This window comes from Cryptomeria japonica, chromosome 2 (genome assembly GCF_030272615.1).
Source record: "Cryptomeria japonica chromosome 2, Sugi_1.0, whole genome shotgun sequence".
Classification (NCBI taxonomy): domain Eukaryota; kingdom Viridiplantae; phylum Streptophyta; class Pinopsida; order Cupressales; family Cupressaceae; genus Cryptomeria; species Cryptomeria japonica.
In genome coordinates this window covers 160,676,422-160,685,295 of record NC_081406.1, presented here as the reverse complement: position 1 = coordinate 160,685,295, position 8,874 = coordinate 160,676,422, and positions in this window count along the sequence as shown.

Genomic DNA, 8,874 nt, shown 5'->3' with positions numbered 1-8,874 from the left:
GGATTATTAGCTAACTTGATGGCACTCACATTGTCACAATAAATTACAGTAGGCTGAATTTGTTTTTCTCCAATTTCTTCCAAAACTTTTCTGAGCCAAAGAGCTTGTGTACCTACTAAGGTAATTGCAACATACTCTTCTTTTGTAGATGAGAGGGCAACAATACTTTGCTTTTTTGAGCTCCAGGCAATCAAACCAGAACCAAAAGAAAAACAATTTCCAGATGTAGATTTACAGTCATCCATACTACCTCCCTAATCTGAATCACTAAAGCCTACTAGATTGAATTTTTCAGAAGAGTAGTAATGAATACCAAAACTTAAATTCCCTTTCACATACCTCAAAATCCTCTTGGCTGCCTTCATATGTATTTCAGATGGATTTGTCATATACCTTGAAACAAGTGAAACTAAATAGGCAATATCAGGTCTCGTATGGATTAGAAACATCAAGCTCCCCACAATAATTCTGTAAGCTGTCTCATCAACTAAATCAACACCATCATCTCTACATAACAAATCTCCATGAGCACTTGGAGTGGAGGTAGGGTTACAATCAGTCATATTAAATTTCTTCAGCATATCCTGTGCATACTTTGTTTGACAAATGAAAATCTCATCCTTACTTTGATAAACCTCCATTCCAAGAAAAATATTTCATTAGACCAAGACCTTTCATCTCAAATTCTTTCGTCATAGTAGCTTTGAATTCATTTTTCATCTTAGAACTACTACCCATATACAAAAGATCATCAACATACAAACTTATGATGAGAATATCAGTACCTTCTTGTTTGTAGTAAAGGGTAGGATCACTCTTACTTCTCTGAAAGCCATTCTTCTGAAAATATCCATCAATCCTAGCATACCATGCTCTTGGTGCTTTCTTGAGGCCATACAAATCCTTCTTCAACTTGTAGACATAATTATCTTTTCCTTCCACTTCAAAACCTTGTGGCTACTCCACATATACTTCCTCTTCTAAGTACCCATTCAAGAAGGCACTTTTCATGTCCATATGATGTGTGCTCCACTTCTTATGAGCTGCTAATGAAATCAGCATTCTTATGGTCTCTTGTCTTGCTACTGGTGCAAATGTCTCTTCATTATCAATTCCATACTTTTGTGTGAAGCCTTTAGCAACTAATCTTGCCTTGTGTCTTTCAACACTCCCATCACTATTAAACTTGGTCTTGTAGACCCATTTGGTGCCAATCCTTTTTTTTGTCATGTGGAAGTTCTGTTAACTCCCAAGTGTCATTCCTATGAATGGAATCCATCTCTTCTTCCATGGCTTTCACCCAAACCTCATTAGTACATGCATCTTCGAAACATGATGGTTCAAAATCAGCCTTAGCTAATAAAGAAAAATTCACTATCTCACCTATTGGGTTTTCTTCATGTACTTGATTTCCACTCTTCTGGTCGATATCACTCAATCTCCTTACCTTCCTTGTAGAACTTGGAGAAGAAGCTGGACTTGAATTTTGTACTAAAGAACTTGATGAAGGATTGCTTGGTGGAGTTAAACCACTGGATATAGAAACATTAGTTGGCTGCTCATGATCAATATCAGCAATTATATCATCATTCAAAATAGATTTTGGCTTGTCAACATGGCCTTTTCGATGACCTTAAACTCCCCCTTCATCAAAAATCACATCTCTTGAGACAATAAGCTTGCTAGTGAGGGGATTATACAATATATAAGCCTTGCTTTTCTCACTATATCCAATAAAAATACATGACTCACTCTTTGCACCTAACTTCTATCTATTTTGATCAGGTACATGCATATAAGCCAAACAACCAAAAACTTTGAAATGATTAACATTAGGCCTTTTACCATACCAAGCTTCATAAGGAGTCATCTTTTCTAGTGTATTGGTGGGGCTACGGTTGAGGATGTATACCGCTTTAGCAACTGCTTCTCCCCAATAAGAATTGCTCAATCCCTTGGTTTGTAACATGCACCTTGCCATTTCAACCATAGTATGATTCTTTCTTTCAACTACCCCATTTTGTTGAGGTGTGTATGCAGTAGTAAGTTGCCTCTTGATGTCATTAAAATCACAATAACTTTGGAAAGCCTTGGAGCAAAATTCTCCTACACGATCAGTCCTTAAACATTTGATCTTGCATGCTTTCTCATTTTTTACAAGGGCTTTAAACTTCTTGAATGTATCCAAGGCTTCATCTTTGGCCTTCAAAAAATATACCCAACAATTTCATGAGTAATCATCAATAAAAGTGATGAAATATGATGACTTACCCAAACTCTTAGTCTGCATAGGACCACATATATCTGAATGAACAAGCTAAAGTGGGTGATGAGCCCTCCATGCATTTCCCTTTAAAAACTTTTCCCTTGCATGCTTTCCTTTAGCACAACCTTCACAAACCTTCTTGTGTTCCTCAACCTTGGGCAAACCACTAATGCATGTGAGGTTAGAAACTTCAAACTATGGAAATTTAAATGCCCATACTTGAGATGCCATAACCAACTTGAATCCTCATAAGCCATATTTGCCAAACTATTGTTATGTTCACCAAACCTCAAGGGGAACATCCTATTTCTTGTCATAGGAACAACAGTGATCACCCTATTACCCTTATTCTTATCATAGATAGTACATGTCTTATTCTCAAAGACTACTTTATAATTTTTCTCACATAGCTGCCCAACACTTAAAAAATTGTGCTTCAATTGTGGAGTATAATAAATATCATGAATACTCTTTATACCTTCTTTTTTTGGACCTCCATAGCTCCTTTGGTAGCAACCTCCAATGATTTATCATCACCAAGCTGGATCTTGGATTTGAAACTTCCATCCTTTGTTGAGAACAACTTCTCATTCACTGTCATATGGTTAGAGCATCTAGAATCTAGGTACCAAACATCTTTACTAGTATTTTCGCCCTTGGCATAAGATAAAAATAAGTGATCACGAGGATTGTCACTACTTTCTTGAGTGTAGTTAGCACTTTTACCTTCTTTCAATCTGCATTCTCTTTCAAAGTGACCATACCTATTACAATGGTAACATTGAACATTTCTCTTATCAAATCTACCTCTACCTCTTCCTCTGAAACCATCACTTCCTCTTGAGCCACCTCTTCCTCTACCTCTTGAAGAATTTTGGCTTTGCCCTTTACCTTGGCCTTGATTGATTTTGGCACTACTGCTGCTTGCATCTTCATTTTTTGTGATTAACAATTTAGAGGAAAATGCTTTCTCTACACCTTCAAAAGAATCTTTCAATATTTCTTCATGAGACATCAAGGATCCAACCAGTTGATCAAACTGTAGTTTTGTCAAATCCTTGCTTTCTTCTATGATTATTGCTACATGATTTCATCTGGGTGTCAAAGATCTCAACACCTTTTTTATCAAAACTTCATTGCTTACAATTTCACCAAGTGTAGCCATTTTATTGACCACATCTTTGACTCTGACACAATAATCACTTATACTTTCAGCTTCTTGCATCTTCAAATTCTTGAACTCTCGCTTTATTGTCTGAAGCTTGACCACTTTAACTTGATCACTACCCTGGTAAGCTTCTTGTAGAGTCTTCCAAGCATCTTTGGGAGTTGTTACTCCTGATATTCTTAGAAATAAGCTCTTATCAAGAGCTATCTGAATGTGAAACAAAGCTTGAGCATTCTTTCTCCTTGCTTCCTTTCTAGCTATTCTATCATTGGCTGTAAGGGCATTCCAATCAACTGGCTCTTCATAACCTAATTCAATAATCTCCCACAAATCTTTTCCAATAAAAAAGGTCAGCATCTTAATGCACCAATAATCATAACCATTCCCATCAAATTCTGGAACGGGCATATGGTTAGAATTCAACATGTTTAACTTTGGCGAAATTTCAACAATAAAACTTTAACCCAAAACAATTTTACCTGCTCTGATACCACTTGTAGAATCTGAAACTACTATGTCTCCTCAAAGCCAACCGATTAATCAAATTAAATAAAAAAGAACACACAATAACAACAATCCTATTTTTTGGAATTGCACACACCGATTTCTTTTATTGAAGGTTAATTAAAAAATTACATAAAGGCTGTATATATAAAAAATTTGCAGCCTAAAAGAATTAATAATATCTACAGTTCTAAATATATTCCTAGTATTGCATGGAAAGCTACTAAGGCTCTCAAACTAAAAAAAGCAAACTACTCCCTAAATTAAGAATACAATAAGTGCATGCTGGAGTACATGCTTTATTTGCATGAATAAACAAAAAAAACTATTAACTAGATTAATCTAGCTGCATGCTAGAGGAGCATCAATTATCAACATAATTGCAATTGTAGATACTCGTTGCTTTTTGTTTTACTCCTGTATATTGAAAAACTGTTGTTGCTTGCTTTATTGTAAGCTAATTAAAAAATAACTCTGTTTTTATAGGTTTTATTTACTTTTTATTTATTTTTCCTCATTCATCTGCAGGATCTGCAGGTTCTAGTTTAGATAAAATTTTACATATATTCTGTATGAGAAACTAGAAACACTGAAAGAAGTTCAGCAGTGTAAATGGTTACTAACCGTTGGTCTACTTTTATGTTTACCCCACCAATTACTTCCTTTTCCGTCAATGTAAATTGTTGAAGATGCTCGAACAACAACCTAGAAAACCGTTAGAAAAAATAGTTCCATCGACCTAGAAAAATAAAAAATAAAAATAACTGCTCAGATTTTCTGGTGCAACAATAGTTCCATCGACCCAGAAAAATAAAAATAAGATCTTAATGTTAGTAACCTGAGTAGCTCAAGATGTAAACTTTCTGTTACTCAAGTCGTGCTCTCCATCACCCACTGCACCATAATTTCGTACGTTAAAGCTTCTTCCATTACTAGCCTGAGTAGCAACCAGAGATATTGTAGAAGCCCTAAGATATCGGTTACTTGATGTGATTAACTAGGCTTCAACTGCCATGATGATCAAACATAAGGCCACCATGACCAAATTTTTCACATGAAGATTTTGACCTGGTCGAGCCATTGAACTCAATAGAATTAGAGCCTAACTAAGATTCAGTCAAATATGAATTAGAGAAAGATACCTAAGGTATGAGTGAAGGAGATGAGTGAGCATTAAATAATGCCTATTTATACTATACTAGGAAGTATTTTGATGACTACTAAGTTGCTACTTGCAAGGAAAGGGATATTTAGATCTTGGTTTGATTGACATGTAATTTAATCTGCATCACAAGTCATGAGTCTTTGTTAGGTCTACCCTATGTGCTAACAACATTCTTTCAGGATATGAATGGCTTTGGAATGCACTGTGTGGTAATTCATTGTCTTAGATTCTCTAAATGCAAACCACGTATCAATATAACAACTTACCCATCAAATAACAGACTACCACAGAAATCCAAATGCAAGACCAATCGAACAATACCAGATCATATAGCAGTGAGTAATATTGTAATAAAAATATTTGGGGTGATTTTTTATTATTATAATTTTAAATCAATGTTATTTTAAAATTATATTATTTTAATTATATTTATGTAATATTAATTTATAACTTTTACTTTTATGAATAGTATGTGAGTATCTATATTAATTAAAATTCTAATATTCATACATAAAAAAAATAGAGAGGGACATGTCGTATGAATAGATCCCAAAAAGTAGTTATAGAGTCACATGGGCAAAGCCTTGAAAGCAAAGAAACAACTAAAAAAAATAACAAGCATAAGAGTGAAGCCCGAGCAGAATAAAATGAGCACCAACTTATGTAACATGACCAATTCTAGAGGGCACTAGAAGAGAATCCTTTTCATTTTGCTTACCCCATACTTTAGCAGGTCTAGGGTGACATCAGATAGGGACCACCCCTTATAAGAATTTGTCTTTCCCTCTTCTTTATCTTCAATCTATTTCAGAGAAATGGCTAGATCCATATGAGGGAAGTTCTTAGAAGAATCTCACCACCCACCACCACTGCTAGCTGAAGGCCATCCACTACCACCACTAGTAAATTGCCTTGTACCACCTAGAGGCCACCCAACGGAAATACCTACATGTCGAGGAGAAGTAAAGCATAACTAAGTTCAACCATCCCTACCACCAAAGTGGCAATGAGGGGCATTAGATCTTGGTGAATGAGAGAACCGAGAAGAGAAACATTGATGTCGGCAGCCCTAGGAAGGGGATCTGCTGCAAGAGGTGGAACTATTTGGAGGCACTCTGGCTAAAGTGCATGTGGCATTAGCCCAATGGTTAAGTAACTCCTAAAGGTAGGAGATATCGATAGCCACTTTATTTACTTAAACTTTAATATGCATCATGACATTATTACAAACGTTCGCTTTAGTATAAACTGAAATAGAAGTATCAACAGAGTTGTGAGCAAAAATAATACCATTTCTATCTTTCAATAAAGAATTTAAGAGAATATCCACCCTAGAAGAATGCAAAATATAGGTAAATCTGAAAGCGATGTGAGGCCAGTCCTCAAGAGAACCATATGCCAAGAAAACAGTAATGGGCAAAAGGGGCAAAACAAATCATGAATCCAACTTCACAAATCCAAGACATGATGACAAAACCAGAAGAGATGTTTAAATGTCTTCTATGTTAGCCACAAAAAGGGCACAATAGGTCCATAAACCCCATATTCTTAATATGAGAACCCATGGGAAAGCCTTGGAAAAGAATACACTATTTAAAATGAGAAAGCTTGGGTTTAGTAATTACCAACTAGAGAATGTTACAATCCCTTTTCCAAACAAGCAATGACAACTGCAAATGCTAGTATAAATTAACAGCTAGTACCATAGGAAGGTGAGGAGAAAGCTAACAGTAGTCCAAATGTGACTTGTGTCAAATGTCTATCAATCTATCTCTACAAGATGGTACAGTTGAATCTTAAATATTCTCGAGTGTGAATATTCATAGTAGCCATTAAAAAAAAGTCTTGGGGAGTGCGAATGTCCTTTTTATGAAACCGTGAAGGATTGACCTAGGGAAAGAAAGCCAGGCGGAGGCCCTAGTATACATGAATGAGAGGAGACCACCAAAGGTTATGATGATTAAAAGATGATCCATTTTTAAATCCAAAGCTAGCTCACCAAAGCCAAGGCTTGACAATTTCCTAGGCACTACATATACTTTTAGCAATGAAAGTGCCTTCTATTTGAATAGATTTTGGCATAACACAAGAAGAATCTAAAAGCCAATCCCTTCTAGGACAACCTATGAGCTAAGAAGCTAGAACAAATGTAGTGTCTGAGAAGAATCTTCTAGGCCTCATTCCAAGAAATGGCTTAGACAATCCATTTAGCACAAAGGACTAAACCTTGTCTCCATGAAGAGAGGAGATTAGGCACACTAGAATCATGTAGGAGACAACCAAAAACCCTAGCCAAATGGTGAAACCCCTTGTATTCCTTGGAAGAGGCCTAAAAACATCATGAAGAATCTTTTCAAGTTTCATATGCGTGGAATTTGAAGGAGCACAATAGGAATAATAATACACATGTTGTTGGAATCAAGGATCACTAAGAGGGGGGGTGAATCCATGATCTACCAGTTAACAAATTTTTCAGACTTAACTTTAAACCATCGGAAGCATACATATGAAACTGAAATGCACGAAGATAAAATAATCAACCACACAATCATAACACCAGATTTTTTACATGGAAACCCAAATGGGAAAAACCATGGTGGGATTTGAACCCAAAATATTATTCCACTATGGCCAGTAGTAAAATAATATTATAAAATGGGAATGCATAGGCATTTAGGCACATTACCTAGAGCTCACTGCTTAAATACAATAAGGGCTACAACCCCAAAAGGCTCATTGCCTTATTGATTGATTAAAATGATGAATTATAGTGAATGAAATCTAAAATAACATCAATCTATGATTGGATGAGTTCATGTTAAGTGCAGATGATCCAATGTCTTCAAACTATTTTTCTACTCTAGGCTGCTTTGTTCTTCTCACCAGATCAACAAAGATCAAAAGTGTGCAAGTGAAACTATCCTCAATTGAAATAAAATAGATCACCTCATCTACTACATACCAAAAATTGTTATCCAAATTGATCTTATATATCCACACATAGCAAGAACAATCTTTTACAAGTGGACTTCCAAAGATATGAAAATATGTAATGTGTCACTACAAGTTGGCCTCAACCAAATGAAAATTAGCACTGGACCAAAAACATATAAACACACACTTCTTATAGGTCCCACGTAACTTCTATACACATTTACCAATCACCAAAATCACTGGAATTCTTCTAGACCAAAACTACTCTGACCAATCCTGAAATACCAGTTAACACCTACTTTCGGTTAAGAATAATTATAGCTACCAGATTGAATCTCCATGAATATTTTTCATCAATGACAACCCTAAATCAATAATCAATCTTCATAATGCACCAAATGAGTGTCAATTGGCAACAATCTCCCCCTTTGGCATTGATGAAAACACTCTTGATAAATGGCTAAGTGTTGAAACCTGTACACTAAATAAAAAGAATTTCTAAGGCTCCCCCTTAGACAAAGAATTTTGAAACCTGTAATTACACCCTTCTATAGTGTACATTTTTTACCTTTTCTCTCCCCCTTTGACAACATTGCCAAACATGGGGTGTTGTCCAAAATTTATATACAGAGATACCTGTCATAGACTTTACAAATACTTTAAGATGTTAGCAAAAATGGTATTAAAAAATCCTAGGTGAGTGTCCCACCCACTCTTCAAGTTATCCAAAACTGTAATAAATGCACTAAATACACTTGCATGAATTTCTACTTCCTTCGGATCAGATGACACAGGTTGAGCCATTACCTTCATATAGTCTACCTTATTGCTTAACAT